The sequence below is a fragment of the Marmota monax genome, unplaced genomic scaffold (genome assembly GCF_021218885.2).
Source record: "Marmota monax isolate L192 unplaced genomic scaffold, Marmota_monax_Labrador192_F-V1.1 WCK01_AAM20220418_F8-fsc01433, whole genome shotgun sequence".
Lineage (NCBI taxonomy): Eukaryota > Metazoa > Chordata > Mammalia > Rodentia > Sciuridae > Marmota > Marmota monax.
The window spans coordinates 38,813-48,689 of NW_026693634.1; the positions used below are offsets into that span (position 1 = coordinate 38,813).

Genomic DNA, 9,877 nt, shown 5'->3' on the forward strand with positions numbered 1-9,877 from the left:
TCCCAGAATACTTAGTTGATTTATCATAGTTTATAGAGTTACTAAGTGAGAAAACCTAAGATATATATAAAACATATTTTACAAACTCTTATACCTAATAAATTATGAGGCCAGACTTTGATTTTATTGGCTTCTCCATTTAAAATTTTTATTTTAGAAACAATTTTATTAGAACAGATAATTGTATACCTGATTACAAATATCTAAAGAAACATTCAATATCTTCAATAACCACAATGCTCATAAAACTGTGTAAAGTAGAATTTTAATATCTGTACATAAGATCTTTAGAAAAATAAATATTATAATCTGGTGGTTTTAAGCATTTTTGGAATTGTGCTGTTATAAATATTGATTTAGCTGTATCCTTGTAGTATGCTCTGATGCTCTTCAGTAGAATAATGGATAAATAAAATGCACATTAATACACAATTGAATACATTCATGGCATTTTCAGATAAATGGATGGAGTTGGAGAATATAAATCTAATAAGTGAAGTAAGCCAATATTCAACAAAACAAATGCTGAATATTTTCTCTGATATAAAGATTGTGATTCAAAATTGAGAGGAAGGAGGAGGACGGGAGGAATAGAGAAACTATAGATAGGGCAGAGGGGAGGAGGAAGGGGACATGGCAATAGGAAAGGCGGTGGAAAAAGAAACATACCATTTCCCTAAGTAAATGTATGAAGACACAAATGGTGTGACTCTATGTTGTGTATAACAAGAGATATAAAGAATCGTGCCATATATGTGTATTATGAACTGAAATGAATTCTGCCATCATATATAAGAAATTAGAATAAATTTTTAAATATTAGATTATAAAAGAATGTGAGTGAATGCAGAAGAAATAAAATATTTTAAATAAAAAATCTTAATTGTATGTCTCGAAAATATTACATAAGTTCTCTTATGAAATTTGCAATACCCAAGATTAACTGTAACTTATTATGTGAAAAATAAATTAATAAATAAATTAAAAATAGAAAGTTATATGTTTGGGCTAGGATTACAGTTTCCTGAAACTTTGTGTGCAGAATATGTAAGGTAATGTTCAAACTCATCACAAAAAGAAGATGTTAAGGTGAGATGAAATTAGAAGTTGTTTTAGTCAGCTTTATTTTTTTTTTTTTTTTTACCACTGTGACTAAAGAACTTGACCAGAGAAATTGTAGAGGAATAAAATTTTATTTGCAGGCTTAGCTTTACAGAGGTCTTTGTCTATAGAAGACTGCTCCATTCCTTAGGGCTCAAGGTGAGGCAGAACTTAATGGCAGAAGGGTGTAGCAGAGGGAAGAAACTCTCATGATGACTAGGAAGAAGAGACAGATTCTCTGTTTTGAGTAAATACATAAATTTATACTTCAAAGCCACATGCCCAATTCCCACTTCCTTCAGCGACACATTGTCACTTCAGTTACCACACAGGTAATTTATTCAGGAATTAATTCACTGATGACATTAAGGCTATAACCCAATCATTTGTATCCCAAACCTCCCTGCATTGTCTAACAGGGGAGCTTTTGGGGGACACCTAACAACTGAAACATAACAGAAATATAGCAGAATGTGAAGCTTCTAACCATCTCTCCCTTTACTGATACACCGAATACACATATACTTATGTTATGGATCCTTATTTGACAAAGTCATGAATGAATTCAGAGATGTAGGTACATTGGACAATAAAGAAAATAACTACAGTGAAATGAGTAGGAAAAAGGTGGAGTAGACCTGGATATTTGAATTGTCGAGTGAAGTGCCACATATTTGGGACAAAATTCCCCCAAAGTCAGGGGACACCTTGAATAGAGGGCTATCAAGATATATAAAAGCGACTTTAAATATTTCTGTAATTTCTACATTAATTTATTCATTGGTTATAGAAGAAGTGATATATAAGTATAAAAATGACAAAGTGGTGGTCTTCTATGAACAAGTAAGTCTTTTCATGTGTTTCACAACCTGAAGGCAGAGAAGTTAAATCTCAAAGGTGTCAGTTTGTTCCAAGAATAGACTTACCAGTGGTTTTCTTACTTCTGTTGCTGGAAAATTTGCTTTTCTTTTGATTTAATTCTGGGTTCAAGAGGTAAAATTAAGCAAACCACTGATAGACTCAGTGTAACTTGAGCACTTTCTGAGCCCTGACCTACCCTTGTTTACCCCAATAATAATTTTAAGCCTACCAATTGTTTCCAGAAAAAAAAAGTTTCTCCATGCACTGAGTGTCTAACATTAGCAACTTCTGTTGAAGAAATTTTATCCTAAACTTCCAATATCTATAAGCAAAGGAGATTGAGCATGTGCAAATCTTCATACATAGCAAACAATTGGATTTGCATTGTGTGTAACTACATCTAAGGACTAAAATTCCCAGCAGTAGTGTTAGAAATGTGTTAAAAATTAATGATCCCCCATTGATCAGAGAAAGTATTTAAAGCACACTCTGCCTCTGGCTACTTGACAGCCTAAATTCTGACAAGCTAGTATCAGCAATTTAATGCATCAGTCAAATGGCAAAATCCTACACCCTTTGTAGTTTTGTCAGAATACCTTCTAAAAAAATCCAAAAGATAGTGGCTGTGGTTCTGGCTTAGTTGTACAGCAATTGCCTAATACATGAAAGTCACTGGTTTAAGCCTCAGAACCAGATAAAATAAATAAATAAAATAAAAGGAATTTGTCTGTCTCTGACAAATAAATAAATAAATATTTAGAAGAAGAAACAAAAATGGAAAAAATAGTAGATACTCCAGAATATATGAGCATAGATATAAATAATCAGTTGTAAAAATGTTGGTGAGAATATAAATTAAATAAAGCTGTTTTAGAAAATGGTATTCAGGTTCTTCAAAAAGTTAAAATAAAAATATAGTTAAATAAAATGATCCAGTACTAGTAATTTTGAATATGGATGTAAACAAATTAGAGTCATTACATCATAGAATACATTGCACTTCCATTTTCATGATAGTATTATTCACAGAGCCTTGTAATAAAAATTGAAGTACCTTTAAGATAAGTGGTAGGTTGGGCATGGTGCCCCATGCCTATATTACCATTAGATTTATAGGGTGAGGCAAGAGAATCATGAGTTAAGAGCCAGTCTCAGCAACTTATCAGTGAGGCACTAAGCAAAATAGTGAGAACTTGTCTCTAAATAAAGTAAAATTTATAAAAAGGGCTGTTGATGTAGCTCAGTTGTTGACTACCTCTAGTTTCAATACACAGTCCCATAAATAAAAAGTAAATAGGCCCAAAATGTTTACCTCATGCTTTATTTTACCTGAAACAATTTACTTGCACCCTTTCTGGCTTAACTGGACAGGTTATGTAACATTTCTTAACAAATGGTTATCTGCAGAAAAAATGAAGTTTCAAAATAATGTTTATAAGAAGAAGCCAAGTTACCCTTAAGGAAAGATTTTGTGACTCTGTACAGACCAGATTCTGAAACTAAGGGAAGTAAGGATAATTTCTACTAATCATAAAATCTGTAAGAGATTATTGTTAAGATTTCAATTACACCAGCAATGTACAAGTGTACCCTTTTCCCCACATCCTCGCCAGCACTTGTTGTTGTTTGACTTCATAATGGCTGCCAATCTTACTGGAGTGAGATGGTATCTTAGGGTGGTTTTGATTTGCATTTCTCTGACAGCTAGAGATGGTGAGCATTTTTTCATGTACTTGTTGATTGACTGTATGTCCTCCTCTGAGAAGTGTCTGTTCAGGTCCTTGGCCCATTTGTTGATTGGGTTGTTTGTTCTCTTATTGTCTAATTTTTTGAGTTCTTTGTATACTCTGGATATTAGGGCTCTATCTGAAGTGTGAGGAGTAAAGATTTGTTCCCAGGGTGTAGGCTCCCTATTTACCTCTCTTATTGTTTCTTTTGCTGAGATATTCCCCTTCTTGGTCTATTCCCTAAAGACCTAAAAAGAGCAGGCTACAGGGACACTGCTACATCGATGTTCATAGCAGCACAATTCACAATAGCAAGACTGTGGAACCAACCTAGATGCCCTTCAATAGATGAATGGATAAAAAAAATGTGGCATTTATACACAATGGAGTATTACTCTGCATTAAAAATGACAAAATCATAGAATTTGCAGGGAAATGGATGGCATTAGAGCAGATTATGCTAAGTGAAGCTAGCCAATCCCTAAAAAACAAATGCCAAATGTCTTCTTTGATATAAGGAGAGTAACTGAGATCAGAGAAGGGACGAAGAGCAGGAGAAGAAGATTAACATTTAACAGGGATGAGAGGTGGGAGGGAAAGGGGGAGAGAAGGGAAATTGCATGGAAATGGAAGTTGACCCTCAGGGTTATACAGTGGAGGGGGTAGAGAGAGAGGAGGGGAGGGGAGGGGAGAGGTGGGGAGGGGGGAGGGTGGAGGATGGGAAAGGCAGGGGAGCACAACAGACACTAGTATGGCAATATGTAAATCAATGGATGTGTAGCTGATGTGATTCTGCAATCTGTGTATGGGGTGAAGGTGGGAGTTCATAACCCACTTGAATCAAAGTGTGGAATATGATATGTCAAGAAATTTGTAATGTTTTGAACAACCAACAATAAAAAATTAAAAAAAAAAAGATTTCAATTACAAATGGTGAAAATTATCTTAATTAATCTAAAGTTTTCATGGCAGTGGATACTTGAGAGTTTGATGTTATCCTTCTGTTAGTCCAAAGCCAAGAATTTTACCTGGGCAGAACTATTTGGAATATTTTCTTAGATCAATAATACTGGAGTACAAGAGAGTCATGCTATTATCTTTTCAGAGAAGACATTCTGTCTTCCTTCAGAGTGTCCTCTTTTCCCTGCTTCACATCACATCTAATAAACTCATTGCCTTTCAATCTGAGTGATAAGTTTGAAAACTTTATTTCTTGATTGAAAAAAAAAAAACCTGCATTTGAAGATGGGGTTGTCTTCACATTACCTCATTTTCCCAGGAGATTCCAGCTCTGTCTCACTAAAAGATCCTTGCCAGCTTCAGGGCTTCCAGAGACTCCTTTGAGTGCCCTCAGTCCCTACTTCATACTATTCCCTAGAAGGCAAAGACCCATATTCATGAGACACTCCAGCAGACTTTAGACATGGTGTCTGTTTAAACCTTGTAGAATGCAGTTATTAAATCCATAATTAGGTCAATATGGGAAGTTAGGATAAGGAAACATCACACAGAAAACTTTTCAAAAAGGTATTTCAAATAAGACATTGTGATAAGTTATCTGTTCCTGGGAAGAAAAAGGGAGAAGAGACACATTGTTGTTATTTTTCAAATTGTCAAGTTCCACTTTTCTGGTTTTTTCTAATATGAAATGTTTACAAAAAGAAAGAAAAGTCTTTAAATTGCCATCCAGTTCTTGGAGAAAAATTAGAAACACTGCATCCATTTGAAATGTACGTGAAAAGAATTGATAATGCAAAGAGGAAATGCTGGCATTAAAAATGTGAACAGAGCCGAGTGCACTGTTGCACTCCTTAATCCAAGTGTGTTGGGAGGCTGAGGCAGGAGGATCATAAATCCAATGCCAGCTTCAGCAAGGGTGAGGTTCTAAGCAACTCAGTAAGGCTCTTTATTTAAATAAAATAAGAAATAGGGCTCAGGATGTGGCTCAAGGGTTGAGTGAGCTAATAAGTTTTAGAATAATTTATTATAAATCAAACCCACTTACTATAGGCTGGATGTCAAGATTCAGTCACAAGTTCCACAGAAGTCATATGGAAAACAGATGGTGTCTTATAGATAATGATTTAATTTTTCTATCTATCTATCAATCTATCTATCCATTCATCTATCTCTCCGTTATCATGGAGCTCTGTAGGGAGTATCTATAAGTCTTATCACCTGCTTTTTTTTCTACTAGGAATTGAACTCAGGGGCACATAACCACTGAGCCATGCCTATTTGTATTTTATTTAGAGACAGTGTCTCAGTGAGTTGCTTAATGCTTCAAAATTGCTGTAGCTGGATTTGAACTCTCCATCCACCAGCTTCAGCCTCTCTAGTTGCTGAGATTACTGGAATGCTTGAGCACATGTGGCTGATCCCCAGTCTTTTATCAACAAAAATAGAGCAGTCAAGAAACTGTCTTGCTGACTTGATTTATTTCTGGGTTGGATGCAATTTACTGTCACTCCAACAGTAGACATACCAGGCTCAGTTTGAGACAGTGCCGTATCTCTTTCCAATAGGTCTCTTAGTTAAGAACTGTTCAATCCACACACATCCAGTGATAATGGGGAGGGCTTCCACAATCATCTTTTACCTTTGTTTTAGGAGTATGCCATTCTTTGAATCCATTTCTCTGCTTCCAGTCCTAGATCAGGAGCCCCAGGTTTCTGCACTACACAGGAGCTGAAAAGAAAAAAAAAATATTGAGGGAACACTAAGCATACTGAAAGACAGGAAATAGTATGTGTGCATTTTTATTTTAAGGCTGGGTAGGGAGAATGCTCAAAGCCAGCGAGACTGGCAATGGCGGGAATTGGAAGTGGTGGCCAGGGACTCCTCAGATTTCCCTCCAGTTTTGGGGGGTCAGAGGGTTTCTCTGTTGCAGCTCAGTTTTCAGTTTTCTCAGACTAGTCTAGTGGATCTCAGATCAGCCTTTAAGACCCCAGGCCTTCTGTTCCATCGTTGTATTGTGTTTTCAGCACCTTTTTGGATTTCTATTTGGGCTTCTGTGTGAAAGAGCCCAGCATGTCCACAGATTGTGTGGTGAAGACTGGAATAATCGTCAGGAGACGACCTCAACTCTATTATCTGGGTTTCTGCATATTATAAGCTCTAGTTTTTAGAATCCCTGTTCTTGCTCCTCCTGAGGTTTTTTGTTTGTATGTTTGTTTGTGTTTGTGTCAGGAATTCAAACCAGGAGTGTTTATATACTGACCCATGTCCCCAGCCCTTTTTATATTTTTTATTTAGAGACAAGATCTCACTGAGTTGCTTAGCACAATACTGTTTCTGAGGCTGGCTTTAAACTTGCCATCTTTATGTATCCTGTGATTTCCAAATGTAGGGTAAAGAGTATCTCAAATCCAGAATAGCTTTCTGATATCCAGAACTCCTATCTGATATCCAGAACCCCAGCTAAGCTCTCCATTGTTCTGAGAATAAATCCAAGCTATCTTTTCAAATTCTCAAATCCAAGGTTCCCTGCTCACTTTAAATGAAGATAATAAAGAATAGATAGTAAAATGACAAGACAGCTCTATAATGGACAACATTAAACCACACCTGAAGGCTAATGGATAGATATGTTTAAGAAAACCATTAAGCCCTATTTCAAATGTAAAAACCCTTAAGGCTCACTTGTGGGTATGCCTTCACCCAAACACTTTGTCCCAGGTGTGAAGCCAGATGGAAGTTATGGGAAGGTGGATGGGATAAAGAATGGAAGTGAACCCAGATGATAGCCAGGATACCTTTTTCTATATCTATTTTTAATGGATTTTGCCCCTGTTCTGCCCAAAACCATATATAAACTCCAAAGCTGGCACACCAAAATGAGTTCTTCTTTTATTATGCTCTCTTCTACATTATGAGAGTTCTGTTTCCTCTTGCTTAAATAAATTCTATTCTGTTTACTCTTTCCTTGTTTGAGTGTCCAGAGATTTTATTTTTCAAAATTTTTGAGACAAGGGGCTGGGGATGTGGTTCAAGCAGTAGCGCGCTCGCCTGGCATGCGTGCGGCCCGGGTTCGATCCTCAGCACCACATACAAACAAAGATGTTGTGTCTGCCGAGAACTAAAAAATAAATAAATATTAAAAAAATTCTCTCTTTAAAAAAAAAAAAAAAAAAAAAAAAAAAAAAAAAATTTTTGAGACAAGATCCCAGACAAGATTGGTGAAGTGGGGAATTTATTTTCATCTGAAAACTCCAGTTTCAACAAGATCATTTATTTTATATATGTTTCATTTGGAAGGGATGACTTATTTGTAGTTTTCTTTTTCTCAAAGAATTGGAGAGCAATTTTTTAAATACTTTATTCTTGTGAGCTTTCCACATTAGAAAAAAAAACAGGAAAAAATTAGGTGATATTAAAAATAATGACTCTCTTTTAAATAAAATTGTATAATTAATGTATCCAAATTAAAGATTTTTTTTTAAAAAAATGTAATGGATTCACAATTGAGGATTTTTTTCATATGTAAGACTGTTTATTAAAATGACCTGTAAAAGCATTTCAAACGTTCCAGAAAAATTCTTTGTCCTGATGTGAAGGAAAATGAGATTTGACTTGATTTAAACTACAGGGAAGTTTAATCACAAGAGCTAAACTACATAGTGAACTTGAAGGTCAATAGCAATATGAATAACAGTGCATTTTTAATAACCTGATTTACATAGATATTAACCAGTAGCCTTAGAACTTTTCTGTTTGGGTTGAATCAATAAACCAGATGTCAGTAAAGCAGTGTTTAATCTCCAACTGTGGTTTCGCTTATCACAGTGTCTGAGGTCAGATTCCCCACTGAAAATTTTACAGTAATTTGGGTCCTCATTTCTATTGATATCATATGAGTATTTGCATCAGAGCTTCCACCTTAGGTTGGCAGTAATTTTTATCTAGGGATTTCTAAGTTTTGATTCAGGAGTCATTTTGTCTAGAGATCCTGAGACAATGCTTCTTAGCCTCGCATGAGAACATGTGCCTGCTAAAGGGTCAACACCCCCAAAACCTATGACATAACTCCTAAAGCATGCTTGTGAAATTCCTCGTGCAGGCTAAAAAATTGCTCTGAAGTGCCTACAAGCTCTCTTCAGAAGGAAAGCCTTGTCAATTTGCTCCATGCTCTGAAAATAAGTCCCTTGCATGGGATTCTGGTGTGTGGTGTGGTCTTTGTGTGAATTCTGTGAGCATCTTTTCAATTTCAACCTCCCATATTTGTCCAGTGCTTAATTTTAGAACATTCTGACATAAGATACCCACAGACACCAATTTCGCTTGACCTATTTAGAAAATATTAGTATCTGAGTCTTGCCTTAAAGAAATCAGTTTGAACAATAAGTGTGTAGCTTCTAAGGAGAGTAGTGGGATATTGTGCAGCTGTAAGGAATCTTCTGATGCATCTTTCATGTAAAAGGCAGCTCATTTGGGGTTGCATACCAGGAATTCAACTCAGGGGCTCTCAACCACTTAGCAACACCCTAGACCTATTTTGTATTTTATTTAGAAACAGTTGCTTGCTGCCTCACCATTGCTGAGGCTGTTTTGATGAACCCTCCATCATCTAACCTCAGACTCCCAAGCCCCTGGGATTAGAGGCATTCTCCACTATGCCTGTCTGGTAGTTTATTTTTTATTTTTATTTCATAGACACTGTGAATAAAGCTACAATAAAAATGGAACAACCGTTATTTCTTTGAGAAAATTTTGCAATTCATTTAGATATACAATTATAAATATTATTACTGGATTGCATGGAATTTTCTACCCAGATTTATTACTTTTCTATTTTATTTATTCAGGTACTCTAGATCAACCCATAGGCACTTTGCCACTGTGATACACCCCAACCTGCTCCTCCTTTGTGATACAATGTCTCACTCACTTGCTTAGGACCTTGCCAAATTTCTGAGACTTATCTTGAACTTGAGATACTCCTTCCTTATCCTCCTGAGCCACTTGGAGCATTGGCATGTACAGCCTTTCTCTTCTACCCCAAATCATTATTATTGGATTATATTGCATTTTTATCTTCAGCTTTTCAAAAACCTTAACACATTTTTCAAAAATATATTTAGTAAATTTATATTGTCACCAATACTTTTACTTGAATATATACTCTGGCATCCCTGTAATTATTCAGATATTTGTTTGCTTTATTTTCATTTGCTTACTGGGAATTTGAC

At 35.7% G+C, this 9,877-nt stretch overlaps 1 long non-coding RNA gene across 1 annotated transcript; it reads right to left on the reverse strand.

Annotated features, from left to right (window-relative positions):
• Positions 1–249: 249 nt before the first annotated feature.
• On the reverse strand, positions 250–7,647 carry LOC124103229 (uncharacterized). The gene is made up of 2 exons (XR_006855136.2): positions 6,289–7,647; positions 250–5,063 (listed from the first exon to the last, which is right to left on the reverse strand). It is a non-coding gene; the product is annotated as an uncharacterized LOC124103229 (long non-coding RNA).
• Positions 7,648–9,877: the final 2,230 nt, after the last annotated feature.